A 22,853-nucleotide genomic window follows, 5' to 3' on the forward strand; every position below is an offset into this window, starting at 1 on the left:
AGTGCAACCCCAGGGCAGCTGGCTCTGCAGCCACCATCTGTGCTTGCTGCTCTGCACCGTATAGATGTGCCTGCTTGCTCAGGCTTATCTACATGATAACTAATTGCTCAGTGTTACACCTAACCTGAGACTGGGCCACCACAAGTGTAGATGATAATGAGATCATGTCTGACACAAGTTCCTGGTTTTGCTCAGTTTGGCAGCTTTCCTGTCATATCAAGCATGAGATGTGAGGAAAATATAAGGAGCCACATCCTCAGTGCTACCCAGAGTGCCAGGCATACACAGGAGCCGACTGCAGCTTCATGATTCAGGGTTATTTATTTAGGCCAGTCACTGTGACCTAAAGTAGAGCATTTGTGGTATGCTTTTTAAAGCATATGTATTTGTGGTTACATATCGCATACTTAACCTTCATTAACTTGCAGCTTTCCTTGGACTTTCACTCTTCTCTGCATTCCCACTGACTTCCAAGCTCACATTTTCAAATCTCCGTTGCTGTTGAAAAGCCTAAACTGGGCTCCTAATTCTGAGCCAAATTCCCCCAGCTGCTGTGGGAAGGCAAAAAACCTCTCAGTACTTGCTGGGGCTCAGTTTAGTGCTAGTCTGAATTGTAGCCTCTCCATCTGTTTGCATTTTGCATGTTACTTGCAGATTAAAGGCATACATTGTGGTGTGCTTCCACACAGGTAACACACAGGTATGATTACAGAAATGAGGACATAGTGTTATACTTAATTCAGGCATCAAACTTGATTATGAAACTGTTTTAATTTTGCATTGCCAAATACCTACAATATTTCTTTCCAAAGTTTGCTGTCTTTTCTTGACAGTATTAGAGGAAACCACATAGCTAAGCCTTTCTTGAGAGGAAAACAGAGCTGATACCTTTGTGGCTACCTTTTGAGAAGCCTTTTTAAACTGCCTTCTGCTATGAGGCAAAAAAGCAAAATCTAATTTACACACTGTTGGGCACTCATCCGTGGTGTTTTCTCTGTGTGTTTGTATTTATACTATACAAATGCTCTTTATTAAAGTACTCTGAAAGAAGTACTCTGAAGAAGATGAATGAAATGACAGCATTTAGGAAATTTTAGACACTGCTCAAGATGCGCATTATTGTATCTGTCCTCAGCATGTGATGTGTGCGCAAACTGTTGTGCCTGCTCACTCTCCCTCTTTAGCAAAGGGGCTCCCTGAAGCATCTGGCAGCTTTCCATCCTCACACTGATTCTGAGGTTTGCAGAACCAAGAGCTGTGTTGCCAAGGTCCATCTTTATTTTAAACTATAGAAAGCCTGTATGATGTGCTAGGTCACTCCCAAGCTTAAAAATGATAACATTGCTTAGGGCCAATATTGTTAACATGTTAGCAAGGAGTAATATTGCATTTCTCATTTGTTTTCCAGACTTTGTTGGGTGTTATATTAGTAGTGGTGATACAAAGTTTGTAGTACAATTGCTTTATTAACTCTAAGATTTTAGTATTTGCCATTTTAGAAAATGCCAGTGTGCTTGCACGCTCAGTGTAGTGACGGATGCTAGCTCAAAACAGCCTTGGGCTACAGCTGAAAGCAAAGTCTACTTCATTCACAGGCAGAAGCATATTCTGCAGGGGTGAAGGCTTTAAAGATTTACCTGTGAAGTTCTACAAAGTCTTTACAACAGATGTGCAAAATATGATTTTTCAGAGTTTGGAAATTTGTCCAAATTTGAGTGAGTTATCAAGGGAAGAGCAAAAGGCACAAATGTGGGAGAAAAGACATTACCCAGATGAATGTCAAGTCCCTGCTTTAGAGCTTGAGTCTACAAAGCTTTTCAAAGAAAAAGCCACCACCATGTTTCAGTACCAACACTTATTTTCCTTGTTCTCTTAAATGGATTGAACTGGTTTTGGACTGAACATTTCTAAAAATTACAATGTAAACCATGCATTTTTTAGTGATAGAAAATTTCAGACTGGATTATCGAAGTTGGACAAAGTTATAAGTAACAGAGGACCTGGAGTTTCCAGCTAAGGGAACTCTGTGCAGGTGGACACCATGACTCTTCTGCACAGAGAGAGAAGATAGTGAAGCACAGATGGAATGAAGAAACTTACAGTTCTTTGATGAGAACATGAGTTTTCCTATCTTGTGTCCTAGGTGTCCTAGCCATTGATTAGACCAGCCTATGAATGTTCAGCTCACCATTTCCCAAGCAATAATTTCCCATGATATGAATATTGGTCATTCAGGTTCTTCAGTTTGTATTGCGTATGTAACCATTCGTTGGTGCCTTGACAGGAGAACAACTGGTCAAAATGGTAAAACAGGCAACACAATTTGAATCTAGTAGCCTCTAGAGCAATCCTAGTTGAATTTCAGAATTCTCTTACCTTTGGTTATGTAGTGGGGGATGCACAGAAGTGTGAGTATTACTTTGTCCCCTGTTATGATACATCCAATCCTGCTGGTTAAGGGGGTTCATGGACGGTGCTGCAAACATCTAAGAGTACTTCAGAAAGTGATGCCAGGGGTCTAGTATAGTGTGTGTACATGTATATACATATGCTTCCTCTTCTGGAGTCAGACTAGGACTGTTGCTGAAGCATAGTGTCAACTGAAAAGGCAGGTCTTAGCTATCTGTGCTCATGCGGTGTTTTCATGGGGCTGGCAGTGTGTGCCTCTCTTCTTTGGGCTTCAGTTCTAAATTCTGAAAAGCCTGTTCTGTTTACCTGCACCTTCAAGTGGATACAACAAACTTGCTTGCACTATTTGGCATGGACTGCATAGGGTCTGGGGTAATTTCTTGTCCAAAAGATTGAAATTTTATAATGGGAAGTTTTCAGTGTTTTAAAAAAATATTATCCTTAGTTCTGCTCCATTCAGGTTTTCAGGTGCTCTGAGAGAGGAGGTGGTGCTGGACACAAATGGATTGTCGAGATGGCAGCTGAACCGAACAGGAACACAATAATTTGTGCATCATGAGGGCTTCCACTAGCTTTTAATCATGAAGAGACAAGCCTTTAGCTGGGATTTCCCAAAGAAGATTCATGTCACGGACCTAAGAAATTTCATGTCAGTAAAGGAGTCGCTTGTAAATGTCACCGCTTAGATAGCCCTGCTCAAATGAGCCAGGGAACATGCTCACCCTCGTCTCCCTTTCATTACTGCAGGTCAATCAAATGTTGAATAGTGTTTGTGAAGCAGCTGCAGCGTGCTAGATTTTCCACCAGAAACAGCGATTCTGGCTACATTGGCTTTGGTGAAGTATCCTGTCAGATGGAAATGCATTAATCAAAACCAGGACCTTCAGTGATTTGGCTGCTGAAGCTCAGCTGAGGAAACATTTGCACATCCTTCTGCAGCAGGGCATTCTTGGCTTCCTCTGCTGTGTTGTGCAAGGGTTTGGTGTATTTGCCTCCAGCGGTAACTGCATTTCAGTGGTAAATGAAATGACTCAAATCCTAGGGACTGGGATGTATGCGGGTAATACTCTAACCTATAAAATTATTCATGCTCTTCCCTGGGGTATGGGAAATGGGAGTTGTTTATTTGCACATTTTTTAATTTGAAGAAAGACTTGGAGAAAGTGTATTCAAACCAAGGGGATAAGGGAAACTCCCTTTGTGGTATCTGGTCAATGATGGAAAATTGAGCTTAGGAGATTTTGACAGTATTCCATGTAAGGGCTGCAATCTTGATCAAGACAGTTGACTTCTCCTGTAAGACAAATAAAAATAATAAAGATTTCCTCTAGCCCTCAGTAAATTCGGCAGGGAGGGAAAACACTCTTGACACATACAGATTGCTCCTAGCGTTTGGAAGCAAACCCAAGGAAGTGTCTGTTTCTGTGAGCCATTCAGGTCTTCTAACCTTCAGCAATGGCAGATCAAAGACCACGAGGGAAACAGGCTGCAGGTGCCAGTCAGGGCAGGTTTCATCTTGTCACAGCACTCTGGGAAGAGGCATTTGCTAATGTCTGTTAATCTCATGGCACGCCAAGGGAGAAAGAGAGCAAAAAATTGCCATAAATTCTTCCCTTTCCCAAGCAGCCCACACCCCCGCTCAAGGTGGCTGTACGAAGGCTTGCTGGCTGCCTCCAGAAGGGAGAGCAGTGCGGGAGCCCGTGGCCACCCTGGGGTGGCAGGGTGGATCTGGGGTCACTCTGTGGGGTGCTGGCTCTGTCAGGGAGTAGGGGATGAAGCAGCTGCAGAAGCAGCATCGCACTGAGGTGCACCCTCATGGCGAAGGTGAAAGCAATGGTAGTTGAGACTGTGAAAGCAAAGGTCTCCTAAAGAAGAAAGCCCAAAGTCCATCTTTGCCACTGTCCTCTCCATAGAAACTCTCTTACCCTACAGTCAAGGAGGAAGTGTAAAACACTGTGCGGCACCATGGGGAGGAGGTAGCAGCAGTGGAGGTAACATGGTGCTTCAGGCTTTGCCAGATGCAGGGAGAAGGCAGGATTAGGCACAGCTTGGGTTGCTCTAGGGGATGGCTTTGGCTAAAAGCCAAGTTTGCCCCTGTCTTTCTTTTGAGGTGTAAATGGCATGCAAGCAGGCTCCTCTCGGTGGCTTCCCTGTGAAGATAAATAACCTGATTCCCCAGTTATTATCCCCCTGCTCTCCTCCCCTTCCCCCTGACTGACTTTGATTATTGTAACTTTACATGCGCTTTTAATTTGCGTGCAGGCAAGTACAAAGGCACAACCGGATATACCTGTTATTTGCCAATGACCTGAAAGAGTATAGTTTATGTTAAGCCTTGGGTTATGGTAAGGTTTGCACGCGATTCCTCAATATACATGCTGCAGGCAACTGATGGATGGAGGTGATGGAGGGTGGAGGAAAGTTTTAAAGTGACAGAACCTGATTTGGTTCCTATTTAATCCACCAGTTATGTAAAGGCCTATACTGCAATTTTGTGTAGAGCCCAAGTCTTGCCCTCTCTTCAGGCAAGGAATGTACAATCACATTATCTGGGCTGTAGTTTGTTCATGGCTGCTCCTGCAACTGATCTCATGAAAGCTTTATGAAAATCAGGCAAAAAAGGCAGGTAAGATATGTACAAACCTCCCTGTTTGTACATACTCTGGCACAGCAAGGAGAAGATTGGATGTGGAGGAGGAAGCTACAAATGAGATGATTCGAGTCAGTACTGAGTGTGCAGGGATGCAGCCCTACTGTGGCGTGGGGGCCTGTGAGGGAGAGGGGATTCACATTTTGTTGTATGGATCTTAGCCCCCCACACTGCTGGGAGAGATTTCATTTGAGCTAGCCTCCCTTAGCAAGATTTAAAGAATATCCACCACTCATGGGTTGCCTGGTCCTGCAGGAGAGGAAGAGAGAGTAGTTAGTCTAGTAGTTCCAGCAGAAGACTACAAGGAGATATGGGGTCCAGTGCCAAGCCCAGACACTGACTTGCTCACCCTTGAAAGTGACCACAGAGAAAGCCCAGTGACTTTTAAAAAAAATTTCATTGCAGTGATTCCATATCAAATTAGCTGTGTCTTCAAGCAGAAAGGAAGTGGTTTTAGCTGTCAGGCAAGTAAACTAACCTTGAGGTCTGAAACTTGAGTAGTTTTATTTCTGGTATGTGTCTTAACCCAGTGTTAAAGGCTGCACTACAGGAATTAATTAGACATTTCGTTTGGAGCTTCAGGAAAGGGAAAGGATCCCATTCATTCTCAGCACCACCTCTTATCTTCAGGGAAGTGAAAACAACATGAGTTAAATGCAGTTTTATGGGACTTATGGGACAGACTTTGCTACTCACACTTCCCTCAGAGGTAGTGGGGCAAGGTACAGAGAGTCAAGTGCTTCTCTTACAAATGAGGGCATCATAAAATGATTGTTAAAATAACAAAAGACAAGATGGACCTATTGTTACAAGAGCACTCTGTAAGTTTATGTTTCTGGACCTAACCACGTTTAACCTTTTCTGTGCCTCAGCTTCCCCATAAAAGTGGGAGTGATAATGGTATGTGGATCTGCCCAGTATCCGTTCTACTGTTCTCTAGCTTGTTAAGATAGACTTTGTACAGCCAGCATCCAGGAAAATGATGTTTAAATTTGCAGGATAGTGATTGAGGGACTGAGTTTTTACTCCTGTTTTTAAGTCAAACAAACCAACGTTGCCTTCCATCTTCACAAGCCCACAGTACAGCAGGCAACCATGGTCCGCTTGTGAAAGGCATTTATCTGAAGCAGCCTTGAAAATAAATCCGTTTGCTTTTCTCCTCTCTGCTCTGGTATTTCTTACTTCCTATTTGCAACCCTCCAGCTTATCTGCCCTTTTGAGTAATTGGTTTTATTTAAAAAAAAATATTCTTTTCCTTATTAGTTTACTATTTACTATCATGTTTGTCAGTTCTAAGCATCCAAAATACATAACACTTTTGCATATCCTGCAAAAGGTTTCCATTCTGTTTAAGAAAAAAAAAAATCACATATAGCACTCCATAGCCTGATTTTCTGATTTTTAAATAAGTTTAGCAAAATTACGTACTGTTGCTGTAAGTACTGATGCACAAAAAAAACCCCTTAAAGTGTTGTGTGCTCAAAAACCTGAAAGAGTGTAAAACTGTCTGCTCCAGCCCTGGAATAAAACATTCAGAACATCAAACCCTGTTGTGACAGGGTTAAACAGTCAGGAAAGGGTTACAGGCTGCCGCCTTGTCACTTGATTCAGCAGGGGTTTAGGTGAAGATGTGTGCCCTTTTTCTGGCATGGAAAGCCTGGGAGCCCCTGCAGCTGGCTTTGGATGAGGGAATAGCTTTGCTTTGTGTTACTTTATGAATTTGATGTTTAGATAATAAACTGTATCCTGGAGCGAAAGCTGAAGAAGACTTGGGTATTTCTGTGCCTTGACCTTTCCCTTTCCCCTGGGCAAGAAAGCCCACCAACGTGCAGGATCTGAAAGTGCAGGCTGTGAAAGAGCATGTGACAAGCACAGTAAAATATTTTCCTTTTCCTTTATTAAAGTAATCCTGGGTTACATTATCAAAAGAGAAGTGTGAGGAGGCCGGTATGAAGAAGCTGTAAAGAAGTAGCAGGCCCACGTTTCACTTGTACATGCAAGAGAAAGTCCTACTGAAGATACTGGGGTTTTTGATGAAAGTAAAGTGATTGATATTGGTTCGTGATACCTATCTAATACTCAGCATTTGCAATGCTCATGTTGCAAAGCAGTGGCTGCTGAAGCATGAGGTATGTCTTTTGTCTGCTGAAGATTTTGAATTCCCAGATAGGAAACTTGACATTATATCAGGACAGACCAGCTACTGTGACCTTCAGCTGCATAAGGATCACAGAAATGGATGCTGAGTCTGAAGCAGTGCATATGTAAAATACGGTAGCAGTAACAGTCTGCTACAGTGTTCTTTACTGTTGCTCTTTCTGTAGTGGGCAGAGCTCTCTCTGCCTGCACGGCACTTGCTGCTGTTGAGATAGAGTGGAGTGGGAAGTCACTTTCCGAAAGTGCGTAGTCCAGATGTGAGAGAGGAGGGAGATACAGATAGTCTCGGTAGGTGTGATTAAGCATCGGTTTCAGCACACAAACACCTTCACTGTTTATAGTGCCTGTGGAAAAAGTGTTGATGCCAATCTCATATTAAGCATTTTTGCATGGTGGTTTTCTTAAAATGCTGAGAAAATGAAAGTTTTGAAAAATGTTGATAAACTCAACATTTGCTAAATTATCCCCTTCACTTAAGCAGCATACTTTTCCTTAAGTTTTTCCAATCAAGAGAAATGATGGGCCTTTTGGTGTAAGTCAGTATTTCCACACTGATTCAAATTAGAGAGGAAGGCTTCAGCAGGCTGTGAGTACAGGAAACAGGCTTAGTATCCCACGTGATTTGAGTATACTGCAGGGAAGACTGGACACCAACAAGATGAAGTAATAAAAGTGCAGAGGACTAGACACAAATGAGATTGGTTCATGGTATCTATATAATAGTCAGTCTTTTCAATGCTCATGCCCCTAAACAGCAACCTTGCCTGAGAAGGCAGTCCCTGCACAAGCATCAGGGAGGCTGGTGTCATGATAGATCACAAATTAAACAGAAAGTGTGGGTATGTTGCAAAAGGCAGATGTTGGTCTGTAATGGATAAGAAGTAGAATAATATGTAAGACAGGGGTGGTGACTGTAAGTCTCTTTCTGCCCTGATGAAGTGTCCTGGTTTCAGCTGGAATAGAGTTAACTGTCTTCCTAGTAGCTGGTACAGTGCTGTGTTTTGAGTTCAGTATGTGAAGAATGTTGATAACACTGATGTTTTCAGTTGCTGCTAGTAGTGTTTAGACTAATGTCAAGGATTTTTCAGCTTCTCATGCCCAGCCAGCGAGAAAGCTGGAGGGGCACAAGAAGTTGGCACAGGACACAGCCAGGGCAGCTGACCCAAACTGGCCAACGGGGTATTCCAATACCATGGGATGTCCCATCTAGTATAGGAACTGGGGAGTGTGGGGGCAGGGGGGGATCACCAGTCGGGGATTAACTGGGCGTCGATCGGCGGGTGGTGATCAATTGCACTGGGCATCATTTGTATATTCCAATCCTTTTATCATTACTGCTGTCACTTTATTAGTGTTATCATTATCATTATTAGTTTCTTCTTTTCCTATTCTATGAAACCGTTCTTATCTCAACCCACAAGTTTTACTTCTTTCCCCAATTTTCTCCCCCATTCCACTGGGTGGGGGGGAGTGAGTGAGCGGCTGCGTGGTGCTTAGTTGCTGGCTGGGGTTAAACCACGACATGAAGTCACAGCAGGGGAACTCTGTCAAGTTTAATTTAAGCACTATATTCAAGAGACATGTGGGCAGACTGGAGGGAGATAAGAGCAGAGCAGCAAGAACTATAGCAAAGTTTAAGAGATGGAAATGCTTTGGCTTGCTTAGGCTGATAAGGACTTCAGTATTTAGGTGGATGTCTTAAAAAGTAATGAGGGCCAAGGCTTTTTTCTAGCTCTAATGGATGTATGGTCAAAACTTACCTGATCATTACACGAGATTTAAACACTAGGAAAAACTCTGTACCAAGACAACAGAGCACTGGCAAAGGCTACCTATTGGAGGTTTTGGCAAGTTAGAAAAATGTTTGTCTGCCGTCACTGGTGTGTACATGGTTTTACCTTGTTTTGGTGGGGCTGAATGAGTTTGACTGTGGCCCGTTTCAGGATTGTTGTGGCCTGAGATAGCTTTGTGGAGCAGGGATGATGGTGGCCCTTGTACACTTTTATGCACTTTAATGCACTTTTACCAAGCACTGCAGGTGGAAGGCAGCCAGGGAGCTGCCTGCTTTGTGCAAGCCCATACACCTCTTCTTTTGCATGGGTCTAAATTTGACTCTTCTTAGTCCTGGTAATGTCACTCATATCTGAGTGTTTTTTCAATCCTGTTAGTTGGCAGTCTTGTTAGATGATTTTACTGTGATTTTTAATGTTCACATTGACGAGCATTCCTCCTTTCTGGTAATGCTAACAACTACAACCCCTTCATTTAACTCTCCTTTAAGCTCTTATTTCTTGGAAGCCAAAGAAGTAGTGCAGCATGCACACACCTCTTTGGCCAGTTGTCTCCCGGCACGCTGAGCTGTAGGATCTGTGGGTGCATGCTAATGCCACCTCAGTGCACTACCAGATCATCTAGCAGGACAAATTTGTTCTGACACAGTTTTTACGCTTTATGCCAGATGTAAGAAGATATGACACCCATAAGAGCAGTATGAAAAAAATCCTGTCTAGTCTGGCATAAACTCTGCATAGGTGACCATTTCTCTTCAGAGTATTCTGGACTAATCTGAACTGACAGAGCAAGCTTGTTGCAGTTTTACATAGCCTAGGTATTTTAGATCTATATTTCAAGTATACTTGCCTTGTGGAATTGTATTACTGAGTTGTAGCCTGACTTGTTCTGTGTGGTCTGTAATTTTTACTCTTCCATCAAGGTCAGCTGAAATTACTATTTCAGCAGGTAAGTACGTGAATTCTGTTTACTAAGCCCGCATCAGGCATTTTAAAGTGGCTTGTTTACTGTGGTTTTAATGTACCCCTCCTTGACATATTTTGCTCTATAGCATCCTTGTTACACATTACAGGATGAATTTTGAGTGGGCTCTTCACTATTTTCTCTTGATTTAAGATCTAGGCAACTGTCCAGATTATACAGTAAAACAGTTTGTAATCTGGAATAAGTATCTCTGTCAATCAATTGTACTAAGCTATGGAGGAACAATCAAAGTGTAAGCAGTTACTTACCTCTAAATTCCAGCCAGCATCTGAAATAGATCACCTGGGGATGCAGATGTATTTGCATGAATGTACACAGATCATAGTGATAATAATGTGAATAACATTTTTTTGTGAGGCAATTGCAGACCCTTTCGCAATCACTCCTAAGCATAGCAGTACAGCACACTTGTGAGGTGGGTAATTATTAAAATTCCATTTTAGAGGGGAAAACACTGAAACAACATGATTAGGGACTTTCCAGAGGCCATCCCTGACATTTTTTACTTGCTTGGCAGTAAAATCAAATTTAATTACTTCTGTTCCTGTACTTTATCTACAGACTCATTTTCCTTTTTTATACCTTTGCCTGGCATTACCTGTTATACCTAATATCTTTTTACATTCAAGCAGACACTTGGTAAGTGTTCCCACTGAAAGATAACTTTTAACAGGTATTTTCTATCCTACTAAGAAAATGTGAGAAAAAACCAAGCATCTTCTATACCACGAGAAATAAATACATGCACCCACTTCTGCTGTTTCCCAAAGTTTGTTTTGACAATCCAGACCCATATTAAAATCAGCTAGGCACCACACTGACTTCCATCTTAAGGCCAAGTGACGAAGCAGATTGATGACGCTGGCTTAGCCTACTTGAAACATTTTCCTGGCACCGCTTACAAACTTTTTGGGGAAATCCGGAAACAAAACACAGATTTAAAACACCAAACATGGTAGAAAATACTTGTGGCAAAAAATAGTCAACTCCATATGCGGTCAGGGAGTCCATCTTTTATTACATCTGTTAGGTATCACCTAGGACAAATGACCCCAACTCTGGATGTGGTCATGCCCTGACTCATGGGAGAAGAAACATGCACATGGCTCATGTGTGGAGACCTGGAGCCACAGCCTCAGCTGCAGATGTGCCGCTCACAGTACCAGCAACACATGTGTGAGCATCCAGAGGACACAGAGGTCCCCACTGCAACCCCTTGTTCCTTGGCTTTGTGTCCCCATGCCTGAGGTGGAGCAGCCTAGGAGGTCAAGTGGCCAAAAACTACAGCTGGAAACTGCAGAGAGGGAGTACAGAGCTGGAGCCATGGAGGACTGAGGAGGATCTCCAGGGACAACACAGCCCACCCTGCTGCTGCCAATCCTGAATCAAATATGCCTGTAACACTTCTAACAGATGTGTGTCTGAGGTCTCCTGAACACCCTTCCCGATGGAGATCCCACTTTGTCCTTTGACAGTAAGTCTGGGGCTTTGTTGCCCTTTCTTAAATGTCACACTTCAGGTTTCATTCTTGCAGTTCAGACACATGACTTTTTATCCATCAGGGATCTGCAGAATAGGTTCTTCTGTCTGCAGCCTTTCATATATTTGAAGTCTGACATGGTGTCTCCCCTCAGACTTCTCTAGATGGAGCCCCCGCTAGCCTCCTTGTAGATTACAGCTCCTAGATGTATGGCGATTCTTGTTAATTTTTTTCCAGGCACCTTGCTATTGCTCTGTGTTATTCTTAAAGCCAGAGCCTAAAACTGGATAGAGTATCCAAAAGAGCACAGGTGAGTAGAACAAAAAGATATTTTTTTTTTAAGATAAATCTTGTGGCACACAACCCCAGGATTGTTATTTGTATTATCTTGTGGCTCTCTTTTCAGAGCTGGAAGCAATTTCTTTTCAGTTATATGTCCTGCAGCAAGATCTTGTGAGGTAATGAAAAAGGTTGAACAATTGCAGTATGAAGTTATAATGGTTAAATATGTGGATGTGTAGCTACCTTTGAATTTCATTGCTTTTATTAGTTTATTATCAAAACAGTGTTGTGATAGTTAAAAGTATGTCCTGTTCCCATGGAAATGGCACAGGGGTTTACGTGTCCCCAGGAGTAGTTATTTCTACTTTAGCAGGAGCTATTTTTATCATCTCCTTGGAAAACACTTTCATTATTCTTGACTTCTCTCATCTCCCAGCTAGTCTGTTTTGATGCTTGAAAAAATACAGGAGTGTGTGAGTATTTGGGTAGAGTACACAGGTTAGGACCATCTTCTTCATCAAGGTTATCTTTCATTTCTTTCCTTCAGTAACTGTCCATGTTGTCTCTTCAGAAACTATGTCCAGTGACAGTGGAACTAAGACATTTCAGTGGCATATCTTTTGTCATTTAAAATATCTGTTCTGTTTTGTACAGAAAACAGAAAGAGGGCAGTTATGAAAACTGGGCAGATGCGCAAGACCCTAATGCAGAGACAATTCCTATGAGGATAAATTTCCTCTCTGAAGTGACCATGATACATTTCTCTGCTCATAGCTAATGTAGAGGACTCATTTAACTACTGCACCCAATTATCAGGCACTCTATTAGCCACATGAAATGTGGGATTGCTATGGGATTTCGTCAAGTTACAAGGCATTTCTGTATCCTGGTAAGGTTCTTCATGTGTTTAGTCCCCACAAATTTTCTCTGGCTTAGCACACTCAGTAGCATTTCTTTTGACTTGGATCTTCTTCAGGGATGGTGGGAGGATTCAGGTGAAACCTGTGTGTTGACAGTGGACCAGTTTTTCCATGGTATATGTGGCTGATTCCTTTATTTTCACTAAAATTGTCTTCTATGACAAAGCCATTGTCTTCTAGCATGAGAGGCATATGCTGCGATGAGAACACCAGCCTAGAGAGACTGCAGGTGAGAATGAAGACGAGAATCATTGGTAAAGAACGTTGCACTAAAAAAACACCACAAAAAACTTGTCTATGCCGTGGAAAGTTGAAATTATTAAGAAGTGAGATGTGTCATTTTTTTTCTACTAGCTACATGCAGCATGTGTTTCCCATGTCTCGTATTACAAGCAAATGTGAACTGAGGGTTTATGGTAATACCACCAAGGAAGTATGATATCATGTCCCCCACAGGTGGTAAGTCAGTTTTCCAAGGTGTGTTTACACGGAGTGTTTCAGAGCACTAGCACACACACGAGATACTTAAGCAATATCTGTAATTACGGAAGAGTTTGAGGAATAAACAGTCTAGCCAGGTATGAGTTGTAAAACACCTTATGGCAAAATACGTGATGTCATTCATATCATCTTGATAAATACTTGTTAGGGCATGAATTTGACTGAAGTTAAATGAAGCTGGTAATGTGGTTTGTAAGTGCACAGCATGTAGATCTTATGTAATAAGACTAGTCGTTAATAAGATAAGTAGTCTGATAGTGCAGAAGCAAATTTGCTTATATTTTGACATTTTTAAGTCTGTATTTCAGGATGCTGGTCTGTTTTTATCTAAGTTGTAAACCGCAAACATAAAAAATTGTACAAGATTACTAGAGGAAAAGTGACAAAAATTAGTGTCACATGCCCAGCTTGATACATTTATTTTCCTTTTGGGTCATCAGAGGACTGAATAACCAAAGATTGTTAATATTGTTGAAGTATTAGCTTCCCTTTATATTCTTTGTGTTTATGTTTATTGAAACAATTTCATGCAATTAAATGGGCTGGAAATGGCTCTTGCCTGCTAAGTCTATTTACTGTTTGTTATCTTTTACATTGGAAGAACATATATAAAATATGGGCTTAGAAGATGTGAAATGGAGTAAAACCGGCTCTCTATGTCACTTTGGTTCCAGTACCTGGCTCCAGGACAGATTCACAGCTGTCTTTTTCTAGGACCTGGGATATTTTGGTCAGAAAATGGTACAGAAGGGGAAGGCTCTGTGTCCTATTGCCATTGCAGCACTGGTCTCTCACTTTGTTTTTCATTGTTGTTTTTTCACAGCCTGATCCTGTTCAAGTGTCTTAGCAGATGTGCTTGACCACTACAGCCTTTTTGGACTGTTTTCCTTCCTGGCTTTTCAAGCTCAGCTATTCATGAAATCTGAACTATGTGTTGATCTCTGAGGCTGTTCCAACTTCCCTTAATGCAGCAATTATTTACAAGAAGTAGGCAGCAGTTCTGCAAAATATTTACCCACATTTCTCTTGGATGCTTTCCTTTAATAAGTAGATGAGGAGGGCGTCTGGTTTTAGCTAAGTTTCCTGGGGAGGCAAGGCAAGCGTAGTACTTGCTGACTGCACATATGTGTGTGTTAATGCCCTGCAAACAGCTTTTGAACCCACTGGGCACTCTGGACTAGAGGGACAGAGGTCCGTGGGGTCCTGGACATTCCTATAACCTTCAGCCAAACTGGGCAGAAGAGAGATATATCATCAGAGGTTTGCCAAAGGGCAGGCTTCATCACAAGCTCTTCCTTTAATAGACAATTCAACCACAAGACACAAGTCTACAGGGGCAGGTTCATTAGTTTCACTGCTTATACCACTCCGTGTAGGACTAATGAAAGTGTGCACAGTGAGTACCTTATGTCTGTTGGCCAGACGACGGCAGTGCTTTTGTGGGTGCTGAAGTCTTGAATCTTATGAAAGACCTTATCAGAGCATACTTCTCCTGTCTTCCACATCAGTCTCTTGATAAATTTGTTTTCTGGTTAGTTTATGCATTATGGAGCCCCACAGGGCTTCATACTGCACCAACTTTTTATACATATATGTTGTTTCTCAGTCCAGCTTTCCACTAAAAAGCTCTGAGGCATTACTACATGGATCATTCTTCAGCACTCCTTCTTTCCTGATGTGTCATGTTCTTCTCCTTCATGCTGTGCTGGAGAGAGAGCATTAATAACACACAAGTTTTTGATCAAAAACCAATACTGAGCAAAAATGAAGTGGTATTTTGCCAATTGTATTGGTTACACGACAGCCTTTTCACCTATTTATATTCTCTTTTTAATCTATAGAACTGTAACGTTACTGGCATTTCTTTGCCGCCTTCTCATCTCCAAGAAGTCTCTGACTGTCAGTCCGTCTTCAGATGTGGCTTTTTCCAGCAGCAGCATCAGACCCAATTGGATCCCCAGAGCGCTGAGTATGGCCGGTCTCCTCTGTCCCCATCCCCTCCCGGTGGTGTGTGTGGGACTGCATCAGAGCTGGTGAAGCACCCAGTGGCAGAAGGGACTGGCCTGGGGATGGACAGGGCACACAGTGGGTATGTGCCTGCCTCGGCATGCTAGTAAAAGTTGATATCATGTAAGACTTTGGGCAGTGAGCGCTCCTTGCAGCAGTGCAGGGGCAGGCTGCTTTCTAGGATCATTTGAGCCTTTTCTAAGCTATTTAGTCTGCATATTTTGGATACTGTGAATATGCATACTCAGGACTTGGGCCATTGGCTTGGGTTTCCAAAGCTGGTGGTTTATCAAAAGTCTGTCACAGTCACCCCAGTCTTTTTTCCTCATGGCCTCAGACTAGTCAATCCCAACTCATGTTTTTTACAGTTGATACAACTTGCTTCTTGTTGGGGCAGCAACAAACTCATCTACAGCTATTAGAGAGAGATTTGCTGCCGGAACTCCTGCTCTCTGTCTTTTTGACCACGAACTCTGGTAAAGTCAGTAGGGATCCAGATCTAGATGCATTCAGCTCACCTGCATTTCTTTATGAGAAAACTCTCTATTTGTGCCCATACTCCCTTATTACAACTTCAGAAGTAGCTGAATTGTTTCTAGTTTTAGATGAAACTTCTGGGGTTTGCATTATAAAAAATATATGAGACCTCCTCAAGTCACTGCTGTTGCTTGAAGAGATTAAGTGGCTCTGGGAGGAAAGTTAATACAGCCTGAGCTGTGGACAATCCAAGTATTTCAGTTTTTGTAATTTGTGACCCTTTAAAAATTACTTGCGTTGCACAAACAAGACATTTGAGTCCACGTTCCTGCTAAGTTTTTGAGATGAGGACTCTTACTAGCAGTAGGTTTTATACCATGTAGTACAACCCATTCATGGTAGTTTTCAGTTCTTCAGTAATTTCATATCTGTAATGTGGGAAATCAGATTTTGCTGTGAAAAGTATTAAACAAACAATGACATTTGAAATCTGAGTCTCTGCTTTCACTAGAACAAAGCCTGTATTCTTCTTAGCCCAGCATGGCCGTGTAATCACTATTCCTTTTAGGAAACACATTTCTTAGATGTATTTGAAATGGTAATGTTGAAAGCTAACAATAACTAAAGAAATGTGTTTGAAAGATAATGATTTCCACAACTCTGCAACACTTGCCGTCAGCAACGCTTTAGAAAAGAGCGAAGTTTCTAACTTGGAAAGAAAGAAGGCAGCGTTGGATTTAGAAGCATCTTAAGGTGACTAAATTAATTACTCATGTTTCGCCCACTGACATCTGAGGTGGGAGCTGCTTTAATTAGTGACTGACAGCACAGAGACAGAGTCATCCAGGAAAGCACCGGACAGTCTAATTTACTCATTGCCTTCCTCAATATGAGAACCAAGAAGTCTGCAAGCAAATTATTTTCTAATGATGCCTCAGGCTGATGCATGAAAAAACCCATACTTTCCCTGGAACATGCTTGGTCCAGCAGTTTGATCTCTGTGTCTTTAGATATTCTTCACCAGGCATGATGTGTCAGTCCCTTTCTGATTGTAGAGGTAGCAAAGCTTTCCCAGTTTGTCTTCCTAGCACAGGAAGAGTAGAAAAAGGCTGCTCCTGCCCCCTCCAATGAATCCAAGCTTCCACAGAGAGTGAAAAGATTGGCACTTTTTCATTTGGGAGGGCATAAGCAAAAGGGAATGTGTAAAATTAGACCACATAGTAAAGCATTTAGAGCAGTTAGATTTGTTGCTTTTATTACCTTTCTCACAACACAAGAGCAAGGGGACAGTCAGAGATGAAATATGAGAAAATGCCAAATAGATTAAAGAAAATGCATTTTATGTAATGTACAGCTGAAGCTTGAGACCCATTGCCAAGAAATAGCAACTAGGCTTAGGAGTCAGCAAGACTGGGAAGAGGACGGGATACTTCTGTGAGTAGCGGGAAAGTTCAGAGGTGCTTTGAAAAGGCTCAAAAACAGGTTTAGAAGGGATGTAAAACCTGACATAGTTGTGAAATTTGCAGAAATCAAACCTCTCAGCATTAAACTTACAACTTCAATGCTCTTCATCATTTGATCTTTTGAGCCTGTAGGTAAACATACCTGCCAAACCTCATTGGTGTTAAGCAACATATTTGCCTGTTTATCAAGAGTGTGCCTAGCTGCTATGGGGTGCTGCAGTTTCATGGACAACACTTTGTCAGTGTCTAGTTTGAGTTTTTCCCAATCTTTGTGTTTTCAGCATCATCTAGGGAGAAGAATTCAGCCTATCCTTTTTCTTCAAGATTTTAGACAGGTGGGAGAGCCTGTTTCCCTGTTGGAAATGTTTGTTTGGGGGATTTATTTGAGCGTGTCCTGAATACTTATAACATCAAGCAAGTTTTGAACAGAGTAGGATTTTTGTGGCTGGTCATTATTGGTATGTATGCTAGTTGGTCACCTCCAGATCTAAGTGCTCCTGCTCCGAAAAGGAAGACTTTGGTACTTGCTGGATCATTGCAGAAGAGGAGAGTTATTGATATGTTATTTTGTTCCTCTAAAGATGTCAGCCTGCGAAATTCTCCCGTCCTATTTTTCTCCCTCTGGCCAATAGCATGGTCACTGCTTGCTCCTTTCCTCCAATTTTTATCTGCTCAGGGCATGCCTCTTTTGAATGCATGTTTGACACCTCTTGTGTCAAGAGGTTAAGAAGGAGTCTACAGGTAAGAAAAGGTGAAGTTCTTGTAGGAGAGGAAGAACCTGGCTGTTGTCCCTATGCCCCTCTGGTAAGACCAGAGGAAAGAACCAAGAGATGTAGACCCACAGTTGTGTCATCTGTGTCACCCACATTGTGAAATCTAGACCCACAAGCTGGAAAATAAGGTGAAAGGTTGCTTTGTCATGTGGGAAAAAATAATTAGCAAACCACAGTAAGGCATTTCAGACTATCTTCTTATTCATTCTTAAAACTGTTTTATTTCCTTCTAACATTAGCCATCAAACAAAATATTTGAAGTTTTTAAGAAGCACGGTTACTTTTTGCTTTGTAAATAAAAGACTAACTTATTCAACTGTAGCTGTCTTTGAGATCTGTTTTTTGATTCAATAGAAAAGTGATGACAGGTGTTGTCATGCATAAATTAATTCTTTCAGCATAACTGTCCGGACTCTCAAATGATTTATTCCATGTAAAGTATTTGGAAAAAATGAAATCTACTTAACCTGTTTAACAACAAGGGAGAATTATTAAACTAAACTTTCCACACCACCTGCCTGGGTGACATGGGTTGGAAAGCAGCACCCTCACCATTACAGCAAGTGGTGCAGAGGCTATTAAACTGATACTGGACAAGGTCTTGTAACAGGGGATTTTCTCAGTGAGAAGAATGCCAGTGCTTGTTTTAGGCCAGCACCAAAAAACTATAGAATCATAGAATCATTTAGGTTGGAAAAGACCCTTAAGATCATTAAGTCCAACCGTTAACCTAGTACTGCCAAGTCCACTGCTAAACCACATCCCTAAGCATCACATCTACACATCTTTTAAATACCTCCAGGGATGGTGACTCAACCGCTTTCCTGGGCAGCCTGTTCCAATGCTTGACATTCACCTTTTGGTGAAGATTTTTTTCCTAATATCTAATCTAAACCTCCCCTGGTGCAACTTGAGGCCAATTCCTCTTGTTCTATTGCTTGTTACTTGGGAGAAGAAACCAGGACCCACCTCACTACAACCTCCTTTCAGGTAGTTGTAGAGAGCGATAAGGTCTCCCCTCAGCCTCCTCTTCTCCAGACTAAACAGCCCCAGCTCCCTCAGCTGCTCCTCATAAGACTTATGCTCCAGCCCCCTCACCAACTTGGTTGCCCTTCTCTGGGCATGCTCCAGCACCTCAATGTCTTTCCTGTAGTGAGGGGCCCAAAACTGAACACAGTACTCGAGGTGCGGCCTCACCAGTGCCGAGTACAGGGGAACAACCACCTCCTGCTCCTGCTGGCCACACTATTTCTGATGCAGGCCAGGATGCCGTTGGCCTTCTTGGCCACCTGGGCACACTGCTGGCTCATATTCAGCCGGCTGTCAACCAGCACCCCCAGGTCTTTCTCTGCTGGGCAGCTTTGCAGGCACTCTTCCCCAAGCCTGTAGCGCTGCATGGGGTTGCTGTGATTGAAGTGCAGGACCCGGCACCTGGCCTTGTTGAACTTCAAACAATTGGCCTTGGCCCATCGATCCAGCCTGTCCAAATCTCTCTGTAGAGCCTCCCTACCCTCAAGCAGATCAACACTCCCGCCCAACTTGGTGTCATCTTCAAACTTACTGAGGGTGCACTTGATCCCCTTCTTCAGATCATTGATAGGGATATTAAACAGAACTGGCCCCAATACTGAGCCCTGGGGTACACCACCTGTGACTGGCCCCCAACTGGATTTAACTCCATTCACCACAACTCTCTGGGCCCGGCTATCCAGCCAGTTTTTTACCCAGCAAAGAGTATGCCTATCCAAGCCATGAGCAGCCAGTTTCTCCAGGAGAATGCTGTGAGAAATGGTGTCAAAGGCTTTACTAAGGTCTAGGTAGACAGCATCCACAGCATTTGTGGATCCATCATTGTTTTCATTCTTGTTGGTGGTGGTTTTCACTGCATTAGAACAGATTACAGCCTTAAAAGAAAGATCTTCATTCCCCATATCCATTACTTTGTTCTCATGAGAAGAAACCCGTGTCTGCCTGTTATAATAAACTGATGTACCAGATTACAGTGAAGTTAATCGGAACTGACAGTGTAATAGGAGTGATTGCAGCTTAAGTTGCAATAAATTTGTTTGTTTTTAGATGGGATTTTGCAACAACGAAAGTGTTTTATAAATCAAAGCGATCTCTCACCAAACTTACCTTACTGAGGAGTAAAACAACATCTAATAACTAGAAAACAGAGCTGTTCTGAAAAAGCCATTTATCTTAACTTCTTTTGAAATAGTTGGCACGTGAGCATTTTTTTTATTTCAGCCAATGCAGCATTGCCATTGTTTAATTCAGTCCCACAGTCCCATAATATTTATCCTACATCCTGATGACATGTGAATGAGTTTCTTCCCTTCTCTTTTGCTTTTTGTAAGTTTCAATTTTTCTGGTTTCATGAAAAACCTGGGCTATCAAAACAGGAGACAAATGCATTTTCTAATTTGTAATAGGTATATAAAAATATCATAAAATTCAAATCATTATTGTGACTCAGGTCCAGCTCATGTTTTTTCATTCTTGGCTTGGCAGTTTTGTTATTATTTATCAATCCTGCCAAGATAGGCCCCATCAGGACTGCTGTCCTCTCTCCATATGTCCCAGTATCGATCTGTAATTTGCAATTTGTTCATAAGAACGAGACAGTAGTTATCATCTCTTGGTCACTGTTACTGTGCTAACCACCTTTGCACTCTTCTTAGCAAGGCATTTGGGATATAAGCAGATTTGGAGATCTATTTAGAAAGCACTACCAAGAATTTTCATATCAGTTTATTTGCTACTTCCAGAAAATTTATCTTTTGCTTTTTGATGGATGGACTGTGTGTACAGGCTTCCCACATAATTGTGTTTTACCCTTCTCTAAATCTACTGATATTGATTAATGAATATTTCAAATTATTTTAACAACTAAAAATCTTAAAATGCGTACAGCAGAAAGCAGTGCTTTTCTCCCCGATGGATTAAGAAATATGGAGCTATATTAATACAACATGCTACAGCATTCTCTTTTCAGTGTAATAGACTATAGATCAGTAATTTGCAACATGACCACAGGAAGGTTATCATCTCTTGCCTGTTGCTACTGCACAAGTCACCTTGGCTAACCATGTTATCAGAAGCCAGAGGATTTTGCATTTTGATAATGTGCAATACACAGAAGGCAGCAGGGCAGAGCTGAGAAACACTGCCAACATAGTGCCACAGTGCGGTGATTTGTAAAATATTAGAACTGAGAAAGGGAAGGACCTGTTTGATTTTTGTACACCAAAACCCCCCAAACATTTCATTTAAAGCCTGTAAAAAACTGAAAATAAGGTTCATTCTTAGATTAGGTTGTTTGCCTTCACTGCTCCTACAGGCAGGCTGCTCAGGAGCAGTCTCCTTCAACCCCAGTCAGCAACTAAGCACCACACAGCCGCTCGTTCACTCCCCCCACGTCAGGATGTGAGAGAGAATTGGAAGAGTAAAAGTGAGAAAATTTGTGGGTTGAAATAAAGACAGTTTAATAGGCAAAGCAAAAGCCACACACACAAGCAAAGCAAAACAAGGAATTCATTCACCACTTCCCATGGGCAGGCAGGTATTCAGCCATCTCCAGGAAAGCAGGGCTCCATCACGCATAATGGTTACTTGGGAAGACAAACACGATCACTCTTGAACATCCCTCCTTCTTTTTTTTTCCCCCAGCTTTATATACTGAGCATGACATGGAATATCCCTTGGGTCAGTTGGGGTCAGCTGTCCCAGCTGTGTCACCTCCCATCTTCTTGTGCCCCCCCCCAGCTGACTCGCTGGTGGGGTGAGAAGCAGAAAAGGCCTTGGCTCTGTGTAAGCACTGCTCAGCAATAACAAAAACATCTCGGCGTTATCAACACTGTTTTCAGCACAAATCCAAAATAAAGCCCCATACCAGTTACTATGAAGAAAATCAACTCTATTCCAGCCAAACCCAGCACATCAGCTTGGCTGGATCTTCTCCTGCCATGGTGCTCGGCCCCTGGTATTAAACAGCAGCAACATAATATCTCAGTTTTGATTTTGTCAGGATAAATTCCTTCATTTTTCTCTTGCATCATGCATTCCCATTCTCTTGCCATCTTGGTGGCCCTTCCCTGCCTGTCTCAGACAGAATTAATCTTTCCTGAACACACAGATAGCAAGAACTTTATACACCATTGTAACTGAGATTTTACTCACCTGTGACATTAGCAATATATTGCTGTTGCTGGAAACACCCTTACTTTTTTCTCAGCAGGTAATAATGAGAAACACCTCATCACACTCAGCGTAATGCAGTGTAGTTGGCAGGATCCAGTGTGATGTGTGCCTATTTCATAGGGTACACTGTCACCACCTCTTAAGAATCACTAGCAATAACTCACCTAGCCTTTTTAAAATGAATTTTAATTTGATAGTTAAGATTTGTAGTTAAGGACTGGATAAGCCCTGTGCCAACAGGCTCGGTAGCTGCCAGGCCAGATAGACTGAGATAAGGACTAGGCTGTGCCTCTCAGAAAATCAACAGCAAGATTTCCTCAGGAAGCTCATTCTAAAGCTTACCCCAGGTTAGCACATTACATTTTTATTGCTGTGGTGTTTTGTGCTTATTAAAAATCTCCATTGGAGGGAGCCTGTTAAAACCTGCCAGCAGCTCCTTCCCTTTGGCAGCTTCTGAGCCTGGGGTGCTCTCGGCTTGCTGCTCTGTGACTTTGTAGTGTATGCAACTTCTCCTGGCTTTGATGTAACCCTGCCGGGAAAGTGACGCTTTCAAAAATACTTAAAATAATTTAAAAAATTCTAAATACCTGCATGAAAAGCAAAGTTTTGGCTAAAGAGCCTGCCAGTGGCAAGGTTTCCATGGTCTTCAGGAGCGAGGCTCGCTGTTGTAGAGTATCCCCAGATGTGGGTTGTGGCCCATTTGCACTGCAGGGGACTGGCTGCAGCCCCCACCTCCTGCAAAATGTCCCCCCCCCC

General features: G+C 42.3%; 1 long non-coding RNA gene across 1 annotated transcript; it reads left to right on the forward strand.

The window, feature by feature from the left end:
• Positions 1-1,040: 1,040 nt before the first annotated feature.
• On the forward strand, positions 1,041-3,715 carry LOC121233758. Its single transcript, XR_005933857.1, has 2 exons — positions 1,041-3,058; positions 3,157-3,715. It is a non-coding gene; the product is annotated as an uncharacterized LOC121233758 (long non-coding RNA).
• Positions 3,716-22,853: the final 19,138 nt, after the last annotated feature.

This window comes from Aquila chrysaetos, chromosome 13 (assembly GCF_900496995.4).
Source record: "Aquila chrysaetos chrysaetos chromosome 13, bAquChr1.4, whole genome shotgun sequence".
Taxonomy (NCBI): Eukaryota; Metazoa; Chordata; class Aves; order Accipitriformes; family Accipitridae; genus Aquila; species Aquila chrysaetos.